Source organism: Callospermophilus lateralis, chromosome 3 (assembly GCF_048772815.1).
Source record: "Callospermophilus lateralis isolate mCalLat2 chromosome 3, mCalLat2.hap1, whole genome shotgun sequence".
Lineage (NCBI taxonomy): Eukaryota > Metazoa > Chordata > Mammalia > Rodentia > Sciuridae > Callospermophilus > Callospermophilus lateralis.
The window spans coordinates 180,121,431-180,146,634 of record NC_135307.1 but is presented as its reverse complement, the minus strand read 5'-3'; positions in this window follow the sequence as shown (position 1 = coordinate 180,146,634).

The window sequence follows — 25,204 nt, the reverse complement described above, 5'->3', positions numbered from 1 at the left end:
AAGACTGTATATGTTGGCTCTCAAAGCTGAACCTATTTACTAACTGGCCCCTTACAGAAAAAGTTTACTGACCCTTAACATAGAACACTGATATCATTGCAGAAATTTCTATGAGACAATTCTCTGCCTATCGAATGGTCTAATTAGTGATTCAATTGCAGCTTTAGATAGATATAGCAATCTTATGTTTTCATCTACATTCATGCTTAACTAGTCCTGTGTCATTTCCTGTTTAGTCATGCTTTTTAAAAATAATATTCTTTAAATATTGTTGAAGCTGTACACATTAACTTTTCTGAGAGTCTCTCTTCTTGGGATAACCTGGAGAAGTTGGCTCTGAATAGTCAAAAATGTCTCTTTCTTGTGCCATGTTCCTTCCTTTCATATGCTTGGAGAATTTTCTCTCCTTGCTTATCTCAAGAACCAAAATTGGAGTTGAGATAGATTTTGGCAGAGAGAGCCCAGATCCCTATCTGGTTCTTTCAAATAAAGAAGAGATTAGATTTACTTTTCTTTAATATTGTGAGTTCAGAAATCCCAGTCACCCGGGACAAGTGGAAGTGGGGCCCATGTTTCATCATCTCACCACTCAACTGAACAGTTAGCCTCCTTTATTTGGAAGAAGCCCAGCATAATTGCACATGCTCCCTCACCCGCTTTGACAGGCACAGTTGCATCGTTAGCACTGGCAGGGACAGTGTTCTCTCTGTCCAGCTCCCTTGCCAAGAATAAGTTTATAGTGCCTGGCATGACCACCCAGGGTGATTGGTGAATCCCAGATGTACCTCCCAAAATGTTCACCGTCTTCCCTTCCAATCATCCCTTGTTGATTGATAATGTTGTTCTACCAGCTTCTTTTTCCAAGTCCTTCTCAGGCAAACTCTTCCTTTCCATGTGGGAAGCAATTGCTTGGGTAGGTTCACCTTCAATCCATTCTCCAAAGTATATCTGGCAGGAACCCTTTGATAATTCTGACATATAAATAGAACCTCTTGCTCGTTGCCAGTGCTGACCTGCAATTTGTCATTGCATCCCTTTGGTAAGTAATCGGGCTATGGGTACTGTGGTCAGCTCTTCATGCTCACGGTGTCATTTATTCATAAATCCCAGTGGAGATTTAATCTTTACAGTTTGAGGGGGTGTCATTTAGAAAAATAATGTGCTCTCCTCAGTTATCTCTACCTTTAGAATTTCTGGAGATTAGAAACCCAAGGCCCCAAACCAGACTTCACCAACCTTCTGGAACACGCTGAGCCTGATTCCAAGAAACAGTGCCCGCCCAGAAAAACCGAAACCTCTAAACGAATAACAGATGTCACAGATGTTATAGGAGGCATCATGTTTTCCTGGTACCCAAATTTCTAGATGAGTTATGAAAAGGAATCCGTCTTTCATCTGGATGTTTGACAGTGTGTAGATGAAATCCCCGTCTAAGACAGTAGGCACTAAACAAATATATGGTGAAAAATGTCTGTCTGGCTGACTTGCTGAAAGACTGGATTTTTCACTTCTCATCCAGATGTTTTGGCTTCACAGCGGCACTAGCAGGGTCTGCCAAGCTGATTTGTGAAGGGTGATACATGAGCACAGAGCATTATACCGGCAAATGAGTACAAGACACCGTCGTACTTGGGTCTCGCTGGCTGCACCCAAGGCGTGTGACAGACCTGCCTGTCCACTTCCAAGTGCTTCTGACAGACGAGCCCTCCATTTGCATACCTCTCAGTGTGACACATGCTGAGACTGTTAAGCTATTATTAGTACTGATAATGGAGTCATCACCAGGAATGTATTCATATTTCCAATGTTGTCACTGCAGATTGTTTTGCTGTTAAGAAGAAAGCCGACCGGACATAAATATTTATGTCGGGATGGAAGTCAGATTCTTTAATCAGGGACTGGACTGGTCTTAATTGAATCTCAGGGACAAATTTAGGCTCAGTGTGGATTGTGCAGCTTATGGCTCCAGGTGAGTAGGTAGATTTTCCTTGGTCCATCCCCAGGACTTCTCAGACTGAAGCTTCAGTCACATGAGCAGGTCGGTCACCTCTTAAGGGGTGCAGGGTCCTTAACTGTGTTAGGGAGTCCCTTTGGAGGAGACAGGCATGGATTTATGAACCAGATAAATGTCCCTGGTCTAGAGCTTGCTTCTCAAAGGCATTAATAAGTAGGATTTGTTTCAAGCAGGCAGGAGGCAATTGTCCTCATAAAGACAGAGACCATGTCCTGATCACTGTTTCCATTTTATTTTCTCTCTGGAACAATATGACCCCACAATTTAGGTGGGATAAATAATTGCATAGAGGGCAAGAGGCTTGGAATGGGGGGCAGAATCCACAAAGCAGCCGACTATGTACGTGATAGTCTTGCCGCTGGGTTCAGATCCCAGCTCTGCCGCCTTCTAGCTGCATGTTATTGGACGAGTCATCCAGTCTTCTTAGCTTCATTTCTCTTCCCACTGGGATGGGTGCACCTTACTTGTGTTGAGGGAGAAAGCGAACATGCACTGGATTCTGGCAGGAGGCGAGGTACTGCTGCAGATGTTTTACTTATGCTATCCCCTTCCAACCCAACAACCACCCGAAGGAAGCAGCACCTAGAATCAGCTCCATTTTGCAGATGTGGAAATATTAGGTCAGGTTCAGCGTTTGGCATTGGTAAAAAGGAGGTTAAGTGTACACAGCCTGGGACTCCAATCCACTCCCCATTAGTAGCATCTGGACAGAGAGGAAAGACTCTCAGGCAGCAGAAGGGAGGCTCGAACAAGCTAGGCAGAGTGCCGGAAACGAGCTCTTTAGGGAAGAAACTGAGGTGGTACCAGGGATATGTAAGTAGGAAAGGCAGCAGGAGGGTGCCACCCTGTTACAGGGCTGGTAGAAAGGCTGTGTATCATGCAGCACGATTAGTGAAAAAACACACTCACTATTGAGAAAATGTATGAGAGAAACATGTGCCTCTGATTTAGCCACTAGGGGATCCTAATGCCAAAATGACCATTTTCTCACTTAGAATCTCAGTTACCCACCTGTAAAACGGACAGGATGATGTCCGCCTAGGGTTGCTGGGGCGATTAAAAGGAAATTAAATATGAAAAGTGCTAGGCACATAGTAGGTGTTCAATCAATGCAAGCCTCTTTACTCTCCTGCTGATGTACCTGGCTCCCATACAGTGTGAGGAAGGGAGACTCAGGTGACAGGTCTCATTTGATTCAGGGGCCCAGATGGAAAAGCAGAAGCTAATGTGCTCTACCTGTCACATACTTAGCAAGTGCCATGTTGGACTATTTCTTTCTTTACTTTTTTTTTAATATTTAATTGTAGGTGGACACAATCCCTTTATTTTACGTATCTATATGGTGCTGAGGATTGAACCCAGTGCCCCACACATGCTAGGCAAGCGCTCAACCACTGAGCCACAACCCCGCCCAATGTTGGACTATTTCTGTGAACTTATCATTTGAATGAATGGAGGGCAGGGTGGGAACAATGAGCCAGCCAACAGGTGGGGAGGCAGGAAAGTGAGGGACACATCCCCAGTGTTAAGAGTCTTCCTAAGAATGTTCTCCCTCAACTGTCACCCCTCAATTCTGATAAGTCAAGTGGTGGACACCCTCAGGCCTCAATTCTTCATGCTTAATATATTTGCTGAGGGGCCTGAACCTGGGTTGATTGGATTCTTTAGAAAAACAGACATTAGAGGAAGGAAGTTCTGGCTAGAAAGAGCCAAAGAAAATCAAAGGCTCTCCCACAATGGCTCCAATAAAACTCATGGTGTAACCAAAAAAAAAAATAGAATAGAATAGCCTATACCAGGCCCAACGTGGTTCCCTATTTAGCCTTTTTTTTTTTTCTTTTTTGTAAAACCAGAAATATCTTTAGGAAAAAAAGCATTATGTGTGCTTGCATGCAAAAGTAAAATAAAGCACCAAACCCAAGACTTCCAAGATCACATTTCCAAGTGAACAGCCTCAGCTGTCGTCCTTCCTCGACCAGCCCATGCCAGGTGGTCCATGCCCGCTGCCCCAGCCCCACGGCCGGGTTCCTCGGAGTTGGTCAGGAAGCGATGTTCAGTGTTGTCTTCTCATTTCCCAGCCTTCGGTGTTCCAGATGTTTTAATTACAGAGGAAAGGGAGCGGATGATTCTGGCCATATGTCTCCATTCCACACAAATAAATCTCCTCGCTGTCCCGTGCAGCGCAGTGGCACTGCGACTGTCCCACTGAAACGGATGCTGTCGGGCCTAATCACCATCTTCAATCCTTCAGTGAGCATGTTAATTCAGGGAACACCGGCTGGGACTGCCAGCCCAGGGAAATACTCAATCTAGGAACAATTAGACTCCCTTGCAGCAAGATGCGGCTCCTCCTCTGGGGAGCTGGGTGCTTTTGCAGACTGAGCTGCGAAAACCCCACCGGGAATCAAGTGGGAAGCGCCAGCAGGGCCTGGATCAGACACTAGGGACTTAATTTTCATCTGGGACTTTGGCATCCCTCACACCACCTAGAAGCTCAGGCACTAGGCTATTGTCTATGGCAGGCCCAGCGGCCAAGATGCCCTGGCCTCTCAGAACCTCAAAGGAGATGGCCAGGCACAGAGCTGCAGTGTACACACACACACACACAGAGACACACACACACACTCTTTCTCTCTCTCTCTCTCTCTCACACACACACACAAATTACAGCGAGCTTTGCTGAGGAAATAGCAAATGCTGGCAGATATATTTAGTGTTCTGATTCAGTTTTGCTAAATGCTAAATTTGCTTTTAATCTGAGCAGCACCACACATAGATTAAGAACAAACCCAGGAAAATTCTATATGGTTTTTGGTTACCAATATAGTCCTATGTTTTCTCCAAAGCCACAGTACCCGACAGTAAATACAGAGGGAATTCTAAAGGAATAAGTGTCTCCACAGTATGTTCAACATGGGAACGTATTGCACACAACTCCAGCTCACATCTCGATGAAGTGTTACACATTTTTACACCCTTGTAAGCAGCCCAAAGGGCAAGATGGACATAGCCAACACCAAAGACCCTCCTGAGCCCTTTGCCAGCCATCATCCACCCAAAAGGGCACAGGTAGTCTAAACTCCATGCACCGGTTTTGCATCTTTCTGGATTAAACATAACTGAAATCCCATCCTCCTTGGTGGGTGACTTCGGTTGTCGGCATCATGTCTAGTGATCTGCCCAAGCGACTTGCTTGTAGCAAGGTTCCCCGTTCTTGTTACTGGGTAGCATTATATTGTCTGAAAGTACCACAGCTCATTCTACTGAGGATGGACGTTGGGTCATTTTTAGTCTGGGGCTATTCTGATGGAAGGTGTTACCGTGAACACTTTTACACAAGTGCATTCATTTCCTGAGGGCATATAACCAGTAGGGAATAGGGGACAAGTACAGAGCACCTGCTTCCAGAGGCCAAGGTAATACCCCAACCCAATCTCTTACCCACATGAAAGTCAGATGATTTAACCAAAACATATATTTGCATAGGTCCTTTCTTTTTTTGGGGGTGGGGGGTGGCTACCAGGGATTAAACTCAGGGGCACTTGACCACTGAGCCATATCCCCAGCCCTATTTTGTATTTTATTTAGAGACAGGATCTCACTACATGGCTTAGTGCCTTGCCATTACTGAGGCTGGCTTTGAACTCACAATGCTCCTGCCTCAGGCTCTGAGCCACTGGGATTACAGGTGTGCACCACCACACCTGGCTCCATAGGTCCTTTCACTGTCTAAAATCCCTTGGCAATGCTCCATTGCTCTTGGGATAAAATCTAAATCTTCCCTGCCTGGAAATTTGGTCTTTTGTTGTCTTTGTTTTGTTTTGGTACTGGGGATTGAACATGGGGTGTTTACCACTGAGCTACATCCCTAGCTCTTTTATTTTTTTGAAACAGGTTCTTGCTAAGTTGCTGAGGGTCTCACTAAATTGTTGAGGCTGGCCTCAAACTTGTGATCCTCCAGCCTCAGCCTTCCAAGTCACTGGGATTACAGGTGTGCACTATTGTTCCTGGCTGGTATTTTACTTGATTCCTTCTATGCTCCAGGCTTTATTCTCTTCTGCTTTGATAGCTTTGCCTATATCTCATTTCAGTTACAAAGCTATGCTGAAGTTCATTGCTCCCTCACTCTGGTATTTATAGCATAATTAATCCCCACTCAGGCATTCACTCCACAAACCTCTATTGAATATATGAGAACATATATTCTCACAGGGATGGAGGGAGCAGAATGTCCAAGATATGTAAGTTGTAGTCTTAGTCTTGGAATCTCCAAAGTGTAGAATAATATGAGATATTCAAGACAGGTGGTAGGCATTCAATGAACCTGGAATGAGAAGAACATGGCTTTGAGTTCTAGACCAACCACTAAATGCTGTGTGATCCCATGCAAATCCCTACTGTCTCTGAGCTTTGGTTTCTTTAAGTATAAAATGGCTGTGATTCTTACTCACAAATCTGGGAGGGAGAGTAAGGGGGAAATAGCATGCAAAACACCTAGTTCTATGCTAAGACTACATTATAATCTAAACTAAAGGTCTTTAATTTACAAGGGCCATGGGGGGAATTTCCAGAAAATAATCTGAGACCATATAAAATAACGTTTGGGGCTGGGGATGTGGCTCAAGTGGTAGCGTGCTCGCCTGGCATGCATGCGGCCCGGGTTCGATTCTCAGCACCACATACCAACAAAGATGTTGTGTCCGCCGAGAACTAAAAAATAAATATTAAAAAATTCTCTCTCTCTCTCTCTCTCTCTCTCTCTCTCTCTCATTAAAAATAAACATCTACAGCAGCAAGTAAAACAAACACAAATCTAAGAATGACTTTTTAAAAGTAAAGTTAAATAATGACCTGTTAAGAGGTAACATCACTGTGTCTGTAGTTTTGTGTAAGTAATGTAAAAAGGGGGGACAGATGTGGTGACTGTCCAAAAAGAGAGATAACAGAGAAAGTCGATTCCTGCCTGACTGCCTGCAGGTCCTTGTAGATGCAGCTTCTCATCAGGAGCTCGGGTGGGCCAGTCTCCACATCCCACCTAGGACGAGCATTCTTCAAGCCGGTGGAGCCAATCAAGGGGCAACCTCAGTTCCATCACATGTACTGTTTCTTGAAGAAATGAAAACTGTGATCCATTCAACCCAAAGTGCGGAAACCTGGCTGGTCCAGGGAGCTCTTCAGCACCAGGATCTGCCTTGCTGGAAGGCTTATACCACTCATCTGTCTCAGAGCCTCAGGGGACACCAAGAAGAGAGAGGCATTAACATAAGCCACCGTATGCAATATGTTCCTTGATTTACTGTCTTTACTAGGCCACCTGGGGTTTAAGAGCTTCCCAGAAGCTAAGAAATGTCCACTGACCTACCAGGTATGTCTACTTTACTGTGCATTCAGGGACCTCAGGAATGACCCCTGGATAGGTATGTGGTCACTATGTGAGCCGAACTCAGGCCAGGATTCCATTATTTCCTGATTCCCATGTGTCCCACCTGTAACAGACAGGAGACATAATAATGCTCTTGCACCTTGTGTTCAAGTATCTTGGAAATGTCTGTGGATTTCCCCTTTCATAGTTAATGTGCAGTAACACAAGGAAACCTCCATCACTGCCGCGGAGGAAGCGTCGGTATGATCCTCACTATGGACGTTTGCTCTGGGGCTGCAGGGAACTTGCACCTGAAGACCTGGCTTCAGCCTTTGGGTTTAGTTTCTAAAGCTGGTTCACCTGCTGAAACTAGGAAGTGATCATAATTTGCAGTGAGGAAGGTTGCCCTCAGTCTGTTTGGTCATCCACTCTTGACTTTTGAGCATATTTGCTGGCTGCCCATCAATCTTGTCCCTAGGGTCACTGTGTCCTATGAACATCTCACAACTCTGTACAGATTAGACTCCTAGGACTGCCCATCTACTACTATCACTTTTTGTGATAATTGCACTCATCCTTGATTCGGCAATGCCAGGTCTTCTCAATAGTACATCCATAATTGTTTGGTAAACAGGGTGCCCTTTGAGTCCTCCTGTAAAGCATAATGAGTCCAAGAGTTTCCCAGCCTTATTTAAATGTATTCCCTCCTGCATAACCTCTTCCCTGAGCCTTTGATGTCTGCTTTCAATACTTGCCATGGAAATCCTCCTATTTCTAATTTACTTAATATGGGCTATGACTCTCCAGATTTCTCAAACCATCCAGAAGTATGTCCATACCTCCCCTGGGGTCCTTGGGAAGATGTTCAAAGCTGTTTTGTGGGAGGGTGCGCCTATCTTAGCGAAACTCTCATATTCCACTGTGTTTCCAACATTCTTAGGATCCATTCTGTGCATAGCCCCTAAGATTAGCTGGGTCCTGCAGCCATGCTGGTGCATGCTCCCTTAGAAGACGCAGAACTCTCTTTTCCAGTTATTATGCTGTATAAGCACTGCAATTAATCTGGTGGCAAGAAGGAGAACTGGGGCTAGATATGCAGGTGGCGTATGTTACATTGCCAGGCACAGAGGCCTCTCATCACTGGGAAATGCAGGGAAACACTGAGCTTCAATGGGGAGGAGTGGCCCAGTCCACTGCTATGAGCCCGCAGGGTTCTGGTGGGCTTGGAGTTTCCAGATTTTCAAATCCATCAACCCAGCTGTTCTTATTCCAAGCCTCAGGATCCCAGTTCTTTCTGACAAAGGCCCAGACTTCCCATCGCAGATATATTAGGATGGAGAGTTCAATTTTCTTTGAAGATCTACAATCCTTGTAATTGTGTTCCAGCCTGATTTTTAGTCTTTTCTGCCCTCCAGCTGCAGGAGATGAGACTTCCTTCATGTGTTGCCGGGAAGGCCCTCCAACTTCCACATTTATGTATTAGGCTGGCAATTGATCTTCCTCAGGATCCCTGCCTCTTTCTAATGCACTGGTTGCCCCAGAAATATCAATCTGTTCCATTTTCCTTATAATTATTACATCCCTCAACGCCATAACAACCCAGAGGCATTCCACTCGGCAGCAGGCTGTCTTCCTCCAGCATCTATCTTGGCTCTCCACTGGTCCCTTTCAGCAGCTTCTCCACCATGTCCTTCAGGGGACAGTCAGCCCTCCGCCTACTGTCACCAATGGTGCACATGTCACCAGCTAGCAGATGGGTAATTCAGCACCAAAGTCCCATTTCAGAGTCTGCATCCTTGATCGTTTCTGGTCCTCATCGTCACAGGTGGAGTTCCCCAAGAAGTACACTCCAGGATGAGGGTGGGCAGGCAGGACATTGCAGAGTGTTCTTGGGAGCGTGTGTTGCGGGGAGAATTTAAGAAGCAGCGCTTGGCAGAAGGCAAAAGTAGACCATGATACCATTACAACAAAGGCTTCAGTCGATCCCTCCAGGAAACTCTGGAGCTGAGATGAACTGAAAGAGTTCTTTTCTACTTAGGCAAGGTCTTTACATCGCCACATTGGCCAGTTATTGCGTGCAATATGTCCTCTCTAAAGAGGGACCGTCACCTAGGGCAGGGCAGCCTCCTTTGGCCAAAGGAAAATTCCTCAAGAAGAGCTCAGCTAGAAGCCACATGGCCCAACCTTCCATCAGCCAAGGGTATGAAATCCCCACGTGTGAAGGAGTGTGCTAGGCAGCATGAGACGTCCACCTCAACAGACACCTGGATGCATATTGCAGGAAATACGCCTGAAAGACAATAATTATATTATGAGCATCGCCATTCAATTATTAAATGTTTCATAAGGAATCGCTCTCATGAGTCAAGTTTTGGGGAGTGCAAACCAAGCTTGGGAAGAAAAGAACAGCAGGATTCTTGATGAGCTCAGGGAAGGACTCCCAAGGACGCTGGCCATGTGACATGTGTTTGCATCCATCCATTGAACAACAAAAAAGAAATTTTTTGAAGTTCAAGAGGTGGTCTTGAGGCCTCTTCTCTTCTGAGGCATGCAAATTCAGCTTGTCTTAGTTTTTCTCCACACCCCCGGCCTCCTCCTCCCCAGACAACACACGGAACTTTTTCCAAAAGCATTGTTCCCATTTTTATCAAAGACCCTAATTCCACATGTCACAATCTTTTTTTCTGTCAAGCTGACATATTTACCAAAATTCTTTACTCTGTTACAAATTAATTGACTTTTCATTGTAAGATTATATAAAGACAGATACAATCAATAGAACAGAAAATAAGACAAGGAGCTTATTCACCTTTAAGAGGAGCAAGAAATGAACCTCCCCTTAGTGAGATGACTTTTGGATAAAAGAAAATGCTTTGAAGTCAATTAAAAAGATAGGGATAACGGGGGAATAACGTGGCACTGGGAGGTTCCAGGAAGAGAGATGCGTGAGGACAGGTCTGCAGGAACCCGGCTTGAAGATGGGAAGGTGAGGACATGACGTTGGCCATCGATGCCCTCAGCAGAGGGAGCAGCTGGCGCAATGGCGATGTGGGCAGGACTCGTGGAAGGGGTGACGAGCAGTTTCTTTGGACTGGAATACAGGATAGGCAGACAGATGTGGCATGAAATGATGTTCAGAAGGCACTTAGGAATTGTGTACCCCTTGTACTGTAGGCACCGAGGAGCTCCTGCCCGTTTTAAGGAATAGGATGACATGATTCGAGATCTCCAAGAAAATGAAGCCATCAACACACACACACTCTGGGCTATGAAGGAGGAAGGACTAAAGGAGGAGAATAATGAAGGTGCTGCTCGCGATCCAGGTGAGATGAGGAAGTGTGTTGTTCATTTCTCATGTTGTTTTATCACCCTGTGCAAATTACATGTTCCTAGATAAACTAGCAAAGACCTAGAACCCCACAGAGTTACTACCTCCTAGCTCTCATAAGAAGCCCAGGTCACATCAGCTGAATCCTGTCTCAGGAGCTCGCAGAATGGAAGTCAAGGTGCCGGATAGCAGTGTCCTCCTCTGGAGGCCTCTTAGGGGAAACCCACTTCTAAGCCTTCTTGAGTCATTGACAGAATCCCCTTCCATGTGTTCACCAGACTGAGGTCAATATCTTCTTGCCAATTGACAGCTAGAGACCATGTCAGTTCCTTGAGGTCACCCATAGGCTCTTGTCACATGGCTCCCTTCAGTCAGTCGCTTGCTTCTTTGAGGCCAAGAAGAGGAGTATTGTTGCAGCTTCAAATCTCTCTGACTTTGTCTCTGCTCTCTATCCCCTTTCAAAAGGGGCTCACCTGATGAGGTCAGGCCCATCACACTCACATGGAGAGTACTATACAGGGCCCACACACTAAGGGGTGGAATTCTTGGGTTTGTCTGAGAATTCTACCTCTTTACTTAACCCAGTGATAACTAATGATACCAGAGAGGTCTCTAGAAGTTTACCTGAAGAAGTCCAAGTGGTGGTATTGAGGACTCTTCTCTTCTGTAGCATGCAAATTCAGCTTGTCTTACTTTTTCTGCACACCCTCGGCCTGCTCCTCCCCGGACAACACACGGGACGGGACTTTTTCCAAAAGCATAGTTTCCATCAAAGACCCCTAATTCCACATGTCACAATCTTTTTTTTTTTTTTTTTGGTCAAGCTGACATATTTACTAAAATTCTTCACTCTGTTACAAATTAATCGATTTTTCATTGTAAGATATATAAAGAGTTTGGCTGGGCAGATCCTTCCTGGAATGTAGGGGACAATAAACATTCAGGGGAGTGGCCCAGGAAGCAGTGCATTGTGGGACTGCAGACCCCTGTGCTGGGCCAGCCTCTGAGGGTGCTGCAGTAATGAGCCCTCTCTGAAATGACAGGAACAGTATTGGGAGCCTCTGCTCACTGGGAGGAGTCACTCAGTATCCAACTCTGTGCCTCCATGGTATTCTGAATACATTAAAGGCAATGTATGGGTCCAAGAGCCTGCAATTCAACAGCTCATAACTACAATTAACCACCATTAATTAATGGCTGCAAGATAAATGAGCCATGCGATCCGTTTATTCCTGGGTTGTAAGTGTTTAAATTCACAGTGGGATGCAAGCCCATTTTTCACCAATGTGAATTTAAAACAAGAGCGAGTCAGGGCTGCATGCCGCAGAGCCAGACAACTACCTCTCTCTGTGCAGAGCGCATTTTGGGTCCTACCAACTGGCAAGAGGCCGGCAGAAGCAAAGGATTCCCGTGCACAGCAGAAGCAGAGTGGCTCTGTGTCTGAGCACACGCCTTCCTAAAATGAGGAGAGTGACTGGGACCCAGAATGACTTTGTGCCGGGTTCTGTGCTGGGGAGCATCCAGGAAGTGTTTGATGTCACCCTTTGCTGCAGCCCTGTAAGGGACATTAGCATCTCTATTTTATGCTCTATTTTTTTTTTTCTTACCTATAGATTTTCAGGCCACCAACTGGATAAGGAAAAAAGAGGAAAATGGAAGATGTTGATCTTAATTCAAAAATAAATTAAATGTTTTTTTTTTCCTCCCCAAGATATCTAATAACTATAAAAAGAAAAATAATAATGAAGAAATCTGGCAGTCATCACGTTAAAGTCAACATCACCAGTGACAGCATTTATTAGGGTCCCATACCGACTGGGTGTGGTGGTGCACGCCTGAAATCCCAGTGACTGGGGAGACTGAGGAGGCAGGAGGATTTCAAGTTCGGGGCCACTGTGGGCAATTTAGTGAGACCCTGTCTCAATATAAGAGGCCCTGGGAAGGTGACTCCGTGGTAGAGAACCTCTGGGTTCAATCCCCAGTACTGTAAAAACAATTAAAAAGTGAAAAAGCCTGCCATTCTATTCTCAAGAAACAGCTTAGCAAAGGAAAGAGGAAAGAAAAAGAGAAAACTGAGAAGGTCAATGTCATATACCTGCTGATACGAAGAATGAACATTACTTCAATTCAGTGCTGTTTATGCCAAAAATGTCTAACCCCAATCCAATCCTGAGGGAGAAGCTCAGACAAGTCAGGTATTCAGTAAAATAACTAATCAATACTCTTTGGATGTGTCAAGGTCAAAAAAGGACGAGGAAAGACTAAGGAGTCCTTGCAGACTGAAAGAGACCAAGGAAATAATAAACTAAATATAGTGTCGTATCCCTGACAGGATCCAGGAACAGAGAACTTCAGAGAATTCAAATTACACAACCATCCAAACCAGAAAGTTAATATTGGTATAATACCATGTTATGTACCTACAACAAGACAAGTATTATATATTATGGTCATAAAAGATATTAACACGTATAGAGCCTGGGTGAAGGATACTTGGTGACCTTCTCTACCGTATTTACAACTTGTTTTCCAAATAGAAACTTACAAAAGAAAAAAGAATAAAATTGTTCTTGAACCAAAATTTTGAGTAATGTTCTACCCTGGAATTTTTCTATGATTATGCACAGGTATGAATAAATTACTATTTTATAAATTGGGGAATGGCGGAGACCAGAATTGATCAACTTGTGTTTTCATTCATGTGTGAATATGATGCAATGAATCCCACCATTCTGTATAATTGATATGCACCAATTAAAAAAAAAGAAAAGAAAAAGAAAAAATTTCATTTAGCTAATTTTTCTAAATTTAAAAGAACTGGAGGGAATAGGTCTTATTGGTTAAAAAAGAATTTGGAGGGCTGGGATGTGGCTCAAGTGGTAGCGCACTCACCTAGCATGCATGAGGCACTGGGTTCGGTTCTCAGCACCACATAAATGTGAAATAATGATACTGTGTCCACCTAGAAACTAAAGAAATAAATATTTTTTTAAAAAGAATTTGGAAAGATAAATGTCAGTTGTGTTTGAGCAGCACTGCTGTTTATGGGGCAGCTTGGACTGGCTAAGCAGAACATGCTCCTGTCCACTGTCATGGCATTCTGGTGGCTCTGTTCTGCTGGGTGGACAGTGCTTTAGGGTCAGAGAGGGAAGAGAGAAAACAGCACATGAGACCCTTCTAACAAGAGAGAGAGAGAGAAGGGAATGAAGGAAAAGACAGTGCGCACACATTGCTCTGAGAATTTGCACACTTTATCTACTATCTAATTAGCCATCTCTCTGTCAAATGGCATTTTAATTGTTTATTTTTGCGCAGCATCTCATGGAACACAAATCGAAAACAAAAATGATCTTAATGCGGACATTTTGAGGCTGAAGTCAGGGAAGCACAGATGCAGACGTCAAGCTTTTTTTTTTTTCTCGTCTTCCAGGGTTAGAGACACGTGGGCGTGTTCATAGTGAAGGAGGCCCAGGTGCCAGGAAGGCAGAGAAGGTCAGAGACCCACGAGATGAGCTCCAGCTGCACACCACGCCCAGCCTCTCGGGGTTCCGCCTCCTAGATTCACGTCCCCTTGGGATCACAATCGTTGAGACCAGAGGTCAGCAGACCAGGAGCAGCTCCTTCCTAATCTTGTTGGACTTGAAGGAATCCTTTTTCTGCTCAGCACTGGAGGACCCACGGGCAGAGAAGCCAGACCAGCTGGAGGTCCCACATGGCTGTGGCTGTCATCTGCTCCTTTCTGGTTCCATCATGCGACCCCAGGTGCTGGCCTGGAACTCCCTCCGTGGGGATGGGATGCCGCTCCCCTCACCTCCTCTGCGCTGCATCTGGTACCAGGGAAAGGGCGCCCTGCGATGGAGCAGCGGAGGGAGCCTGGCTCGGGTCACTGAGAACCCCTCATCCAGCTCCATGCTGTGTCTTCAGGAGTGGACGCTCATGGCCTCCTGGGTTTTCCCAGAACTTCACTGGAGCCTGACATGAACATTAAACAGAAATGTACAAAGAGTGCTGCCCCCTCTGGCCCAGAATGTTCCCGGTGCTCTTTGGGCTTCTTCCTAGATCCATCATAATTAGCAAAAGTATCTCTTATGACGGGCACTAATCCAGCACTCTGAACAAAAAATAAGAGTAAAATAAAAAAGTATATAAAAATATTTTCAAAAAATCTGATCAAGCTGGTAAACATTTCTGGTTGTATTATAAACACGGACTCAGAAACATTTGTAGATCATTTTGCAAAGTTAGAGAAATTCATTCAAATAACATAATTATTGGAAAACAAAACAAAAAAATGGTCAAAGCACTGTGTCTGATGATGTTTATTTCTGTGTTAGTTTAATGCATTTTATTAAAAGCAATTCTGAATAGCATAAATACCCTGTAACAGAGAAATGGCTAAGTAAATAAAATTATATCAACTTGAGGGAATAGTATGTAGCCAATAAAAATGTTAATTAGGAATATGACAAAGAAACTCAACATTTGTTTATGATAGAATGTTAAATGAACAAAGCAGAATGCAGAATTATGTGTACACTAAGAGCAAAACTGTAAAAATTATGTCTGCATGTGGGCAGGGTCTGGAGTAAATATGAAAAATGAAAACAGCTTTATTTGGGGTTTTTGTTATTGTCATTATAATGCTGTTGCACAGCAAATAAAGAACTTTAAAAAGATGAAAGAGCTCAGCCAAAAGTGGGGCACTTTTAAGGGGGAAAAAAACACTTATTTTGAGTCCCTCTTCTATGTTTTTATTTCCAGGGGAAAATATTCCATTTGGGAGAATGGATTGTGTTAAGAATAATGACTAGCAAGTCCAAAGAAGAGTCACAGGCTTTGCCCCTTCAAGACAATGTCCCCCAATACTACAGCGTGGGTTTTCCCTGCGTGGCTCAGTGGATGGGAGAAGGGACTTGGGGGTAGGGGCATGTCGGACTCTTCCCTTGGTAGCCTTTTTACAAATGCAGAAGCCCAGATTTCCAGCCACTGGAGATTCAGAATCCAGTGAATTTTTCCTTTTTTAGGAAAGCCCCCACTTCCCCAATAATCCAGTCCCCTCCAGGGCTCCTGCCTCTAGCTGCAGGTCCGTGGTCTCCCATCACTGTGTTCACTTCCTGCGGAGGCTGGCCCTGGAGGACAGGCTGAGAAGCCCAGGAGAAAGAAGGACAGAGAGTCCTCTTGTTGTTTCCTGTTTCTGTGCCTAGACCTTGAGAGAGTGGAAACAGAGTGATTCTGAAAATGATGGAGGCAGACCACCCTTCCACAAAGGGCTAAAACCAGACTGGATGAGAGCTAGCGTTTTATGTTCTGGAAACTGGAACTCAGCTCTGCTCAGTGTGTGCCCCCGAGAGTCAAAGATTGTGGAAATTCATTTTTCTTAAGAAAGAGAAAAATCATATCAGCCATTGTGTCTCTGAACTCCTGCTTGATTCCAAAGTTTGTGTCACATCTTATTCCTCTACACGTTTGCCTAAGCCGCTCCCTTGCCCTGGATGACTTCATCCCACTTCTCGGCCCAGGAAACTCCTGTTCTCTCTCTGGAAAGGGAGTGCCCTCATGGCCTTCCAATCGATGACAAAACTGAAGTTAAATGGCTTGCCAGAGGTTACAGCCGGAGAACTGCAGAGTCAAAATCCAAATGCATCAGACAACAAGCATATGACACAGGGCCATGAAATTGGCCACACTTTTTTTGTCATTAGTTGTGGACATCCCAGTTTTCCCCATGATATAAACTTGATGCCTACTGATGAATGAATATAAAAACTGTGTCGCTGGCTTTGGGTAATTTCATTAGCACCCTCTTTGCATCCTGGTTCAAAACCTCCCCTGTAATCCTCATCAAAGAATGAGGTCCAGGCTCTGGCAGAAAAGGTGTCACCAAGCCTGCCCATCATGGGTCCTCCATTCACACAGGGCCAGCAGTCCAGCTGACTGTCCGTCTCAGCAAAATACTAAAGACCAAACCTCAAAATATTCAAATATTCTGGGAGGGGAAAGCACCAGCTACAAATATTGTTGTATTTATCTCATAAAATACGTATTTCCAAATGCAGAAAGATGACCAAATACTTCCTTTCTTTAAGGCAAGAACAGGCCTGGTCACAGGAAGAAAAGGCTCTGGGAATGTTTTGCAGGTCAGGGTGGAGAGAGAGAATGGAGCCCTCTGCAGCAACCCCCACCTCCCTGCACACCCCGCTGTTCATCCAGCCAGGTGCTAGCAGAGGGCATGCGGCAGGGGCTGGGCTCACCCACTTACTGTGTGGGCTCTTTCTGGGTTAAACTGTCTGTGGGGAAGCTTTGTGTTGATTGGCACCACTTGCCAGTTTCTGTGGTGTAAATATTCTCAGCCTGGCTACTTAAGCTACCAACACAAATCGGACCATTGTCAAGATTCCTGAAAAGTTAACCATACGATCTTGTAAACTGGTACAACCCAGCTCCTGCACAACACAGGGATGGCCAACTCCTGCACAGTGACATATTTAGATAAGAAGTATTGGAGGATGAAGTTCCATCCAAAGATGTTTCCAGAAATTCTCTTTTAAGTTTCATCAGTTATGTAAGCATCATAGAACCCTTTATACGCACAAGTATCATTGACCCAACTATTACACAGCTCAACAGCAAAAAATAAATAAATAAATAAATAAAAATTATTAGAAGATGAGTGAAGGGTCCAGGTAGAATTTTTTTTTTTTACCAAAAGGACAGAAAAATAGAGCCAACAGTTATGTGAAGAGATACTCAGCATCACTAATTTTCAGGGAAATGCAAATCAAATTGAGATGTCACCTCAGACTTGCTAAGATGGCTACTTTGAAGAAGATAAGAGCTAAGTCATACTGGCAAGGAGAAGAGTGAACACTTCACACTATTGCAGGGACCCTAAATAAGAAAGCCATTATGAGAAACGATAAGAAGTTCCTTTAAAAATTAAAAATAAACATGATGACAGAGACTATAATCCCAGCAGCTTGGGAGGCTGAGGCAGGAGGATCACAAGTTCAAGGCCAGCCTCTGCAGACTAGCAAGACCATCTCTCAAAAAATTAAAAAGGACTGGGGATAGAACTCAGTGATAGAGGGCCCCTGGGTTCAATCCCCACTGCCACAAAAAATAAAATATAAATAAAATAAAACAACCACATGGTCCACAATCTCTGTGGTGGGCATATACATAAAGGAAATTAAGTCAGCACCTCATAGAGATTATCTATGATCTTTTGTTTATTGCAGTATGATTCATATTAGCTAAGATATAGAAACATTATGTCCTTTGATGGGTGAATAAAGAAAATGTGATTTAAATATAATGGATCTTATTCAGCCTATTGTTTTAAGAAAAAGATAGTGCCAATTCTGTGATGGATGAACATGTAAAGGGATGGACACGGATGAAGCCGGAGGACATTATGCTAAATACGCCAGATACAGAAAGACAAAAACCACATGGTCTCTCTTGTGTGGAACCTCGAAAACGTTAAATACATAAAACAGTAGTTTATCAGGGAAAGGAACTGGGGAGATACAGGTCAAAGAGTACAAATGTGCAGTTACATGACGAAGTAGGTGACGGAGGCTTGGGAGTGTACTGTGCAACAAGAAGATCATAGTTAATAATGTCCTGAGAGGAGATTCCCACGCTCTTACTGCACATACCGAGAGAAACTATGTGAGGTGATGGAGGTGTGGATATGTTCATTTGCTTGACTATCGTAATCATTTCTATAAGTCTCTATCAAAACATTATGTGGTGCATCTTGAATATATGTAATTATAAATGAATATCATAGACCCCATGAGACACATGCTACATAGCAATAAAAAAACAATATTAAAACTAAGAACATGGGCTGGGGTTGTGGCTCAGTGGTAGAGCACTTGCCTAGCATGTGTGAGGCACTGGGTTGCATTCTCAACACCGCATATCAATAAAATAAAGGTACATTGACAACTAAAAAAAGAATTAAAAAAATTAAAAACTAAGAATACATGTTCATCCACATTTCTCTATTTCTTTCCATAATTAAAGGGTGTTTCCCTAAGTGATTTTTCAGATTAGATGCAACACCCTCTTTTCCCTCAACATCCTCTTTTCTGAGTATGCTGACAGACTGATAGTGAACAGAAGAGAAAACACCAAAAAGAGGTCATGGGAATGCTGTGGTTCGTCCACACCCAATCTCACATGGAGACTCAGACCCTGATGTAGCAGTGCTGAAAGGTGATGGAGCTCTGACCAGGTGCTTTGAGCCAGAGGACACCACCCTGGGAAGGGACCAATGCCTACTAGGATGAATGCAGGTTAGGTCTCAAAGATCTGGATTAGTTGTCTCGAAATCAGGTTGCTATGAGGCAGTGCCACCCACCTGCCTGGTCTCATGCGCACATACGTGATTCCTTTTCAGCTTTTCCTTCCGACTTCTCCACCATGTTGGGATGTAGCCAAGGGGCCCTTGCCAGATGCCCCACCATGCTTTGGGGACTCTCCAGCCACCATGAGTCAAATAAATCTCTTTGTGTTAGACATTACTGAACATCGAATATTCTGTTATAATAATATGAAACAGACTAGGTCAGCGAGGACGAGGACGATGCAGCATTCGTTAGTCTGTGACACTAGATAGAAAAGCAGTAACGGTGTGAGTGGTACCATTTGCTCACCGCCTCTGGGCCCTCAGGATAAAGAGGACAGTGGGCTGAAGCGGAAGCTAGTCTTCAGGCAACCGAAGAGCATCCCCTCACCCTTTCTTATTTTACAAAGTCAATGACTCTATTGCATGGAGAGAAATGGTAGGGGAGTTACAATTTTAACAATTTTAATTTAATTTCATAAATTTTAATTTAATTTAATAAAATTACAATTTTAATTTTATTTTAAATAAATTATTTTTTCCCCCTAACTAACAGACCAGTTTCTTCTTTCTTTATTTGGGCTCAGGTATCTGCCTGGCTTCTATCTCTCCTTATGGCTCTTTACATTTTTCTTCAGAGAATGCATCTTGGAACAGGTCTCCTAACTCAATGGGGTGGAGTAATGCTATCGCGTTAGAGCTTACTATAAAAAGCAGACATGGTCTTAGATTCAGGAGTGGTTTTGAAATATAAAGATGTGTCTACAACTCATGAACCCTTTTGTGTTACTGATATGATGCTAAGCACTGAGTACGTGACCCAGGAGACATTTACGGGCTAGTCGAGCCCACTCTCCTCTTCAGAAAACCGTCCCCTGAGATGAAGAATTGCGGACAGTGACTGATGAAGAAAGTGCTCCTGGGTGGGGTCGGGGGAGATGGAGGGGGAGAAAGCCAGGCAAGGGTGCAAATTTAAGTCCTGCAACCTGGTCCCACAGAGAACTCTGGAGTAAAAGCCAGTCCTAGCATACGTCGGCCCACACTCCTGCACCCCTCTGATTATGAATGGGTGTAAACATCAAGGCCTCTCCTACTCAGGGTAGTGTGTGCAGAGGCTCCAGTCTCCCTGAGGGTCCTCTGAGAAATAGCTACAGGTGGTGGCTGTAGGAAAGCACATTACAGAAAGAGGACACAGAAAGTACTAAAGGGTATCTTCACAGAGGGTGAACTCAACCTCATGGGATGACCGATAAACAGGGGAGCTACTGTTATGGTTTAGAAATGAGGTGTCCCCCAAAATTTCATGTGTCAGACACTGCAAACTTTTTCAGAGGTGAAATGGATTAATCCACTGATGGGGATTAGCTGGGTGGTAACCGTCGGCAGGTAGGGTGTGGCTGGAGGATTGATATTTTGTCCTTGGTGAGCAGAGCTCCTCTCCTCTTTCTGCTTCTTGGCTGTCATGTCCTGGGGTGCTTTCCTTTGCCCCACCCTCCCACCATGTGGTTCCGCTTCATCTGGGGCCCAGAGCTGGGGAGTTGGCCCACTATGGACTGAACCTCTGAAGCCACAAGACCCAATAAACTTTTCCATTGTTCTTGTCAGGTATTTCCACAACAGAAATGAAACACTGACTGAAACAACTAGAGATACCCAGGAACACAAGACCGTTTCAGGGCATCAGCAGGCATTGTATCAAAGCGTCTGGATTAGCACACAGGCCAACCTCAGTGAACGACCTCAAGGGATGCACTCCCTCAGGGGTGTGTATGTTCCCAAGAGAGACCTAGGAAGCTCCCTCCTGCTCTAAGGATAACCACCCGTCTCTCTTATTCTCCCTGGTTCTCAGGATGCTCCTGTTTTCGTCTCTTTCCCTCTCCTCGTGAACAGCAAAGAGAGATCACATACCATCTCATCACCCTAGATTTACCCAGGCAAGATCCACAAAACCCCACATGTGTTGGAAACTTGTTTGTGCATAATAGACATAACCAATACATTATTGTTCCAAACTCCTTTCTAAATATCACACTTACTTGGCTCCCTTGGCAGAGGGGTACCCACGAAGATGAGGGCAACTGTGCTCCAGTTTTGGTCAGAGCAAAAACATCCCCTATCACAAGATCACAACACCGGAAAAGACTTGATGCCAATCTGCAGTCCTTCGGTGAGCCTCTTGTTCAATCAGAAAATCCACCGGGACGGAATCAAAATCTGCCTATAGGTTTCAGCAGACTTTGAGCTGCCGACCAACTCCACCTGCCAGGCACTCCTATAAATAAAGTCTGCAGGAAAGCATCACATATTTGTTTACATATTGTACAAAGCTACTTCCACAGCACAATAGCAAAGTTGAGCAATTGTGACAGAGACTCAATGACCCACAAAGACTAACATATTTGATATCCTGTCCTTTATGGTCTGAAGTTTGCAGACCCCCATTAAACAAGGTCCAGCTACACTCACCATCAAATACTCAAGGAGGCGTTGGTAAACTGTGAAGAGGGTTTCTCAACTTGTGTCTGAGCACGTCTTCAGAAAAGAATGAGCAAGACCCCCAGGGGGATACCATTTACAGCAAATCAGATCCTCAAATCACGGGCATGACGAAACACAAGCTTGGCTGAGTGAGGGTCTGGGCTCAGGTGTCATGGTGAATGTCCCATCCCCCAACCTCGTGTTATTCCAGGTGTATGTAGGTTTTAAATTTCTTCTGGGTGATGTCAAGATTGTAAGCTGCTGAAAGCCAGAGGTCATGGACAAAATGTGGCACAGCGTGGGGACTCCAGAAACGGGTCTGGAGAGGAAGGAAAGGATGAAGTAAGCAGGAAGGGAGAGAAAGAGGAAAGGAGGAAGGGAGCCCCAAGAGATGCAGCAGAAGGGGCAGAAAATGGAAATAAAACCACACTGTGCTTAGTTGCATGCTGTTCCAACAGCTGCAGCACTAATGGCTCATGAATCTGGGATGGGGGCAGTGCTACTCAGTCAAGGAGTCAGGACAGCCACCAAGGAAACTTTTGTTCTTCTACATCTCAAACTTCATATCCAAAGCGTGCATCCTTTTCTGCAGTGATTCTTAAAATGTCCCTCTGATTCTTGCATAGCTTCAGCCCTCTCCTTTTGCTGCTGGAGTCCAGCCCTCTCAGCAACCCTCTCCAATCCCTGACATACTTCTTGCAGACCTTTGCCTTTGTCCTATATCCTGACACGGAGAGGCAAGCTCCAAACCCTGCCTTGTTTGCAAGAGGATCCCTAGAGATCTAGTCAGCTCCTCCTATGTGGGCGAGGGAAAAGACTAATCTCTGGGTGTAACAGGATGAACAGTCAGGGCCAGTGGAGGTGCCTGTACCCAGGAAATATCCATCAGATTGGAATGGCATCTAGCACCCACACTGGGAATGGACTTCCACGGCCCCAAACTCAGCTGTGCCACTTACTGGCAATACGAACTTCAGCCATTTTACTTCAACTACGAAGTGGGAATGATAATGGCCATGGCGATGTGAAAGGCTTGTTAGGTGATGAAATGAGTTTATTCTCATAATGCATTTAGATCTGCACTGAGCCCAGAACCATCTCTCTATAAATGTTTGTTAAATAAAATCTAATCTTTGCAGCCTACTAGATCTTACCCCTGAGGTCAGGCCCGCTGAAATGGAAAGTTGGAAAAGTCTAAAATAATAATAAAAGAAAACAATAAAATATTCCAAATCTTTTGATGTCTTGGAAGGAGAGAGAGAGAGGAAAAAAAAAAAAAAAACAACACACGCAGCACACAGGAAAAATTATAATGCTAAAATCGTGTAGTAAAACTTAATGGGGTGGAGTAATGATATCATTTTAGAGCTTACTAAAAAGCAAACATGGTCTTAAAGAGTCAACAGTGGTTTTTAAATTTAAGGGTGCACCCACTTCCCATGCATCCTGTAGGTCTGCTTCACCGCTGGGCACTAAGTTCCATTGCAGGGAGGTGTGTACAAACTAGACAGGGTCACCTCCTTATTCCATAAGTCAGCTCCTGCTGCTGGGAAAGGTCGCTGTGGTGTCACGTTATTCCGGAGAAGGCTAAGCTGCTATTCACCAATGTTAGAGAGTGTTGTTACAATGCTCATACCTGAGCCCACAGAGCCAAGCTTGTTCCATAAGCCTTCATGACCTGTCAAACCCTCCCTCTCACCCCATCGTTGCTGCTCTCTGCCACCCCCAGCTGGCCCTACCCTTCCTGGACTTGTCCTTCAGATACTCAGGGCTTCTCCACCCCCACCCCAGCCCGTGCACCTAGACCTCTGAGCCGGGAGCTCTTTACCTTTACATCACCTTTCTCTTGTCCTAAGGGCCGAGAAATCCCCTGTTGACGTAGATAACCCTGTTATTTTTATCCAAATCCTTTGTTTATATTCTTCATTTATGTTACTGCAAAAAAAAGCTTTCTTTTAGCTCTTAAAAAAAAATTTGCCGTTGTCTCTCTTGCTCCACTACAATGTGCCTTCAGCACATCAGAGACAGTACCATGTCTGCTTTCTTCTCAGCTGTATCTGACGTACCTTGATAAGGTTTTAAGTAAAACAAAAGCTCAATAAATGCTTATGGAGTGAATGAATGGCAAATGATGATTCAAAGGGAGTCAGCCAACACAGGTCAGAGTTCAACTCCTCATTTGAATGCTTTGTCTGTGACCTTGAGCAAATACTTCACTATGTCTTTAGTTAATGCACGTAAAAACAGATTAGAGAAAGCTTGGCACCTGATGCACATCCAATAGTTGTGGCTTATTATTATTACTGTTAACAGTGTTGATGATCCTAGTATTATGTGTCATTTTCATCTTCTAGCAGGTAGGAAAAAGAAAGCTCCGTCTCTCCTGTTTGTGGTGAATGGATGCAAAATAAACGATACCAATAATTCATATTGACAAGGTCGTAAGTGTGGCCCTCTTCTCGTCTATAAGAAGAGCAGCAAGACCTCAGCCCGAGGTCTCAGGCTGCTGGAGAGGGTGTGTTTGGATGCCAGGAGGCCATGTGGCAGATCCAGTTCCCTGTACGTTACAGCAGACAGGCAGCCTCCACCCTGGTAAAGGGGGAATCAGCCCACACAGCATATGGACCTGCAGCGGAGCATATGGGTCTGGTCCTAGAGAAGGGGCCCCCATATGCTCCCTGAGCTGGGCCTGCCTCGCCCACTCCCAGCCTCCCCACACTTTGGGCTGGTTCATAAATCAGCAGCTTCTCACTATCCCAGTGCACCGGCTGATCCTTGTGTGATTAATGCACCATTTGCCTGCAGCCTGGAGAGAACCCCAGGTACAGGTGGAGAGGAAGGAAAATGACTTAATTGGAGTAGAGTGGGGGAGGAGAAGGGAAGAGGAGGTCATTCCTCATTGCCACTGAGCCAGCGCTATCTTTAGAAGTTGTAGCTTCGTGAGAACTGGCCTTTTTGGAAATCTTTCTTATAGATTCCCAGGGCACCCCACTGTGGCCTAGGCTGTTGCGTGGACTTTACCTACAAAGGGTCAGATGGCCTCCTTCTGTCCTGTCCTACCCAGCACCATCATTCGGGGCCTCTTCATCTGAGCATAAACAAGCTTCAGAACCTGTAAGGAACCAACAGGCTAGGGTCCCTGGAGACAGCAAGCCTAGATGTGCCAGCCAGCAAATCCACTCAACTGGGTTTCAGAACAATATTTTCCAACTGTGCTCGACAGAGGGCAAAAGGTTTTACGCAGTTGTCACAGGAAGGGAGGGCTCTAGGGCTCCAGCGCTAGTTCAAGCAGGGTAATTCTGCTTTTACTTTGTTTTACATTTTAGCCTTTTCAAATGTGATTTAGTCTTGATTTGGTTAAGGAAAAAAAGTTGAGATGCACTCAAATTAAAGGTGCTGCAATAGAGTGAGGATTGTTTCCTTTAAAAAATAATAATAATAATAATACAGCGAAGGACAATTGCCATTCACTGGGCAGGAGACAAGGTAGCACCAGGATTAATGACACAGGCTCTGGATCAGTTTTCCACTGGTGGGGACGTGACCTTGGGCAAAACATTTTTCTTTCTAGGCCCCAATTTCTTCATCCATGATATGGGGAGAAGAAATGATATCTGATTTAGAGGGTCATGGGGGAGACCAAATAAAGTTCACAAATGCACTGCA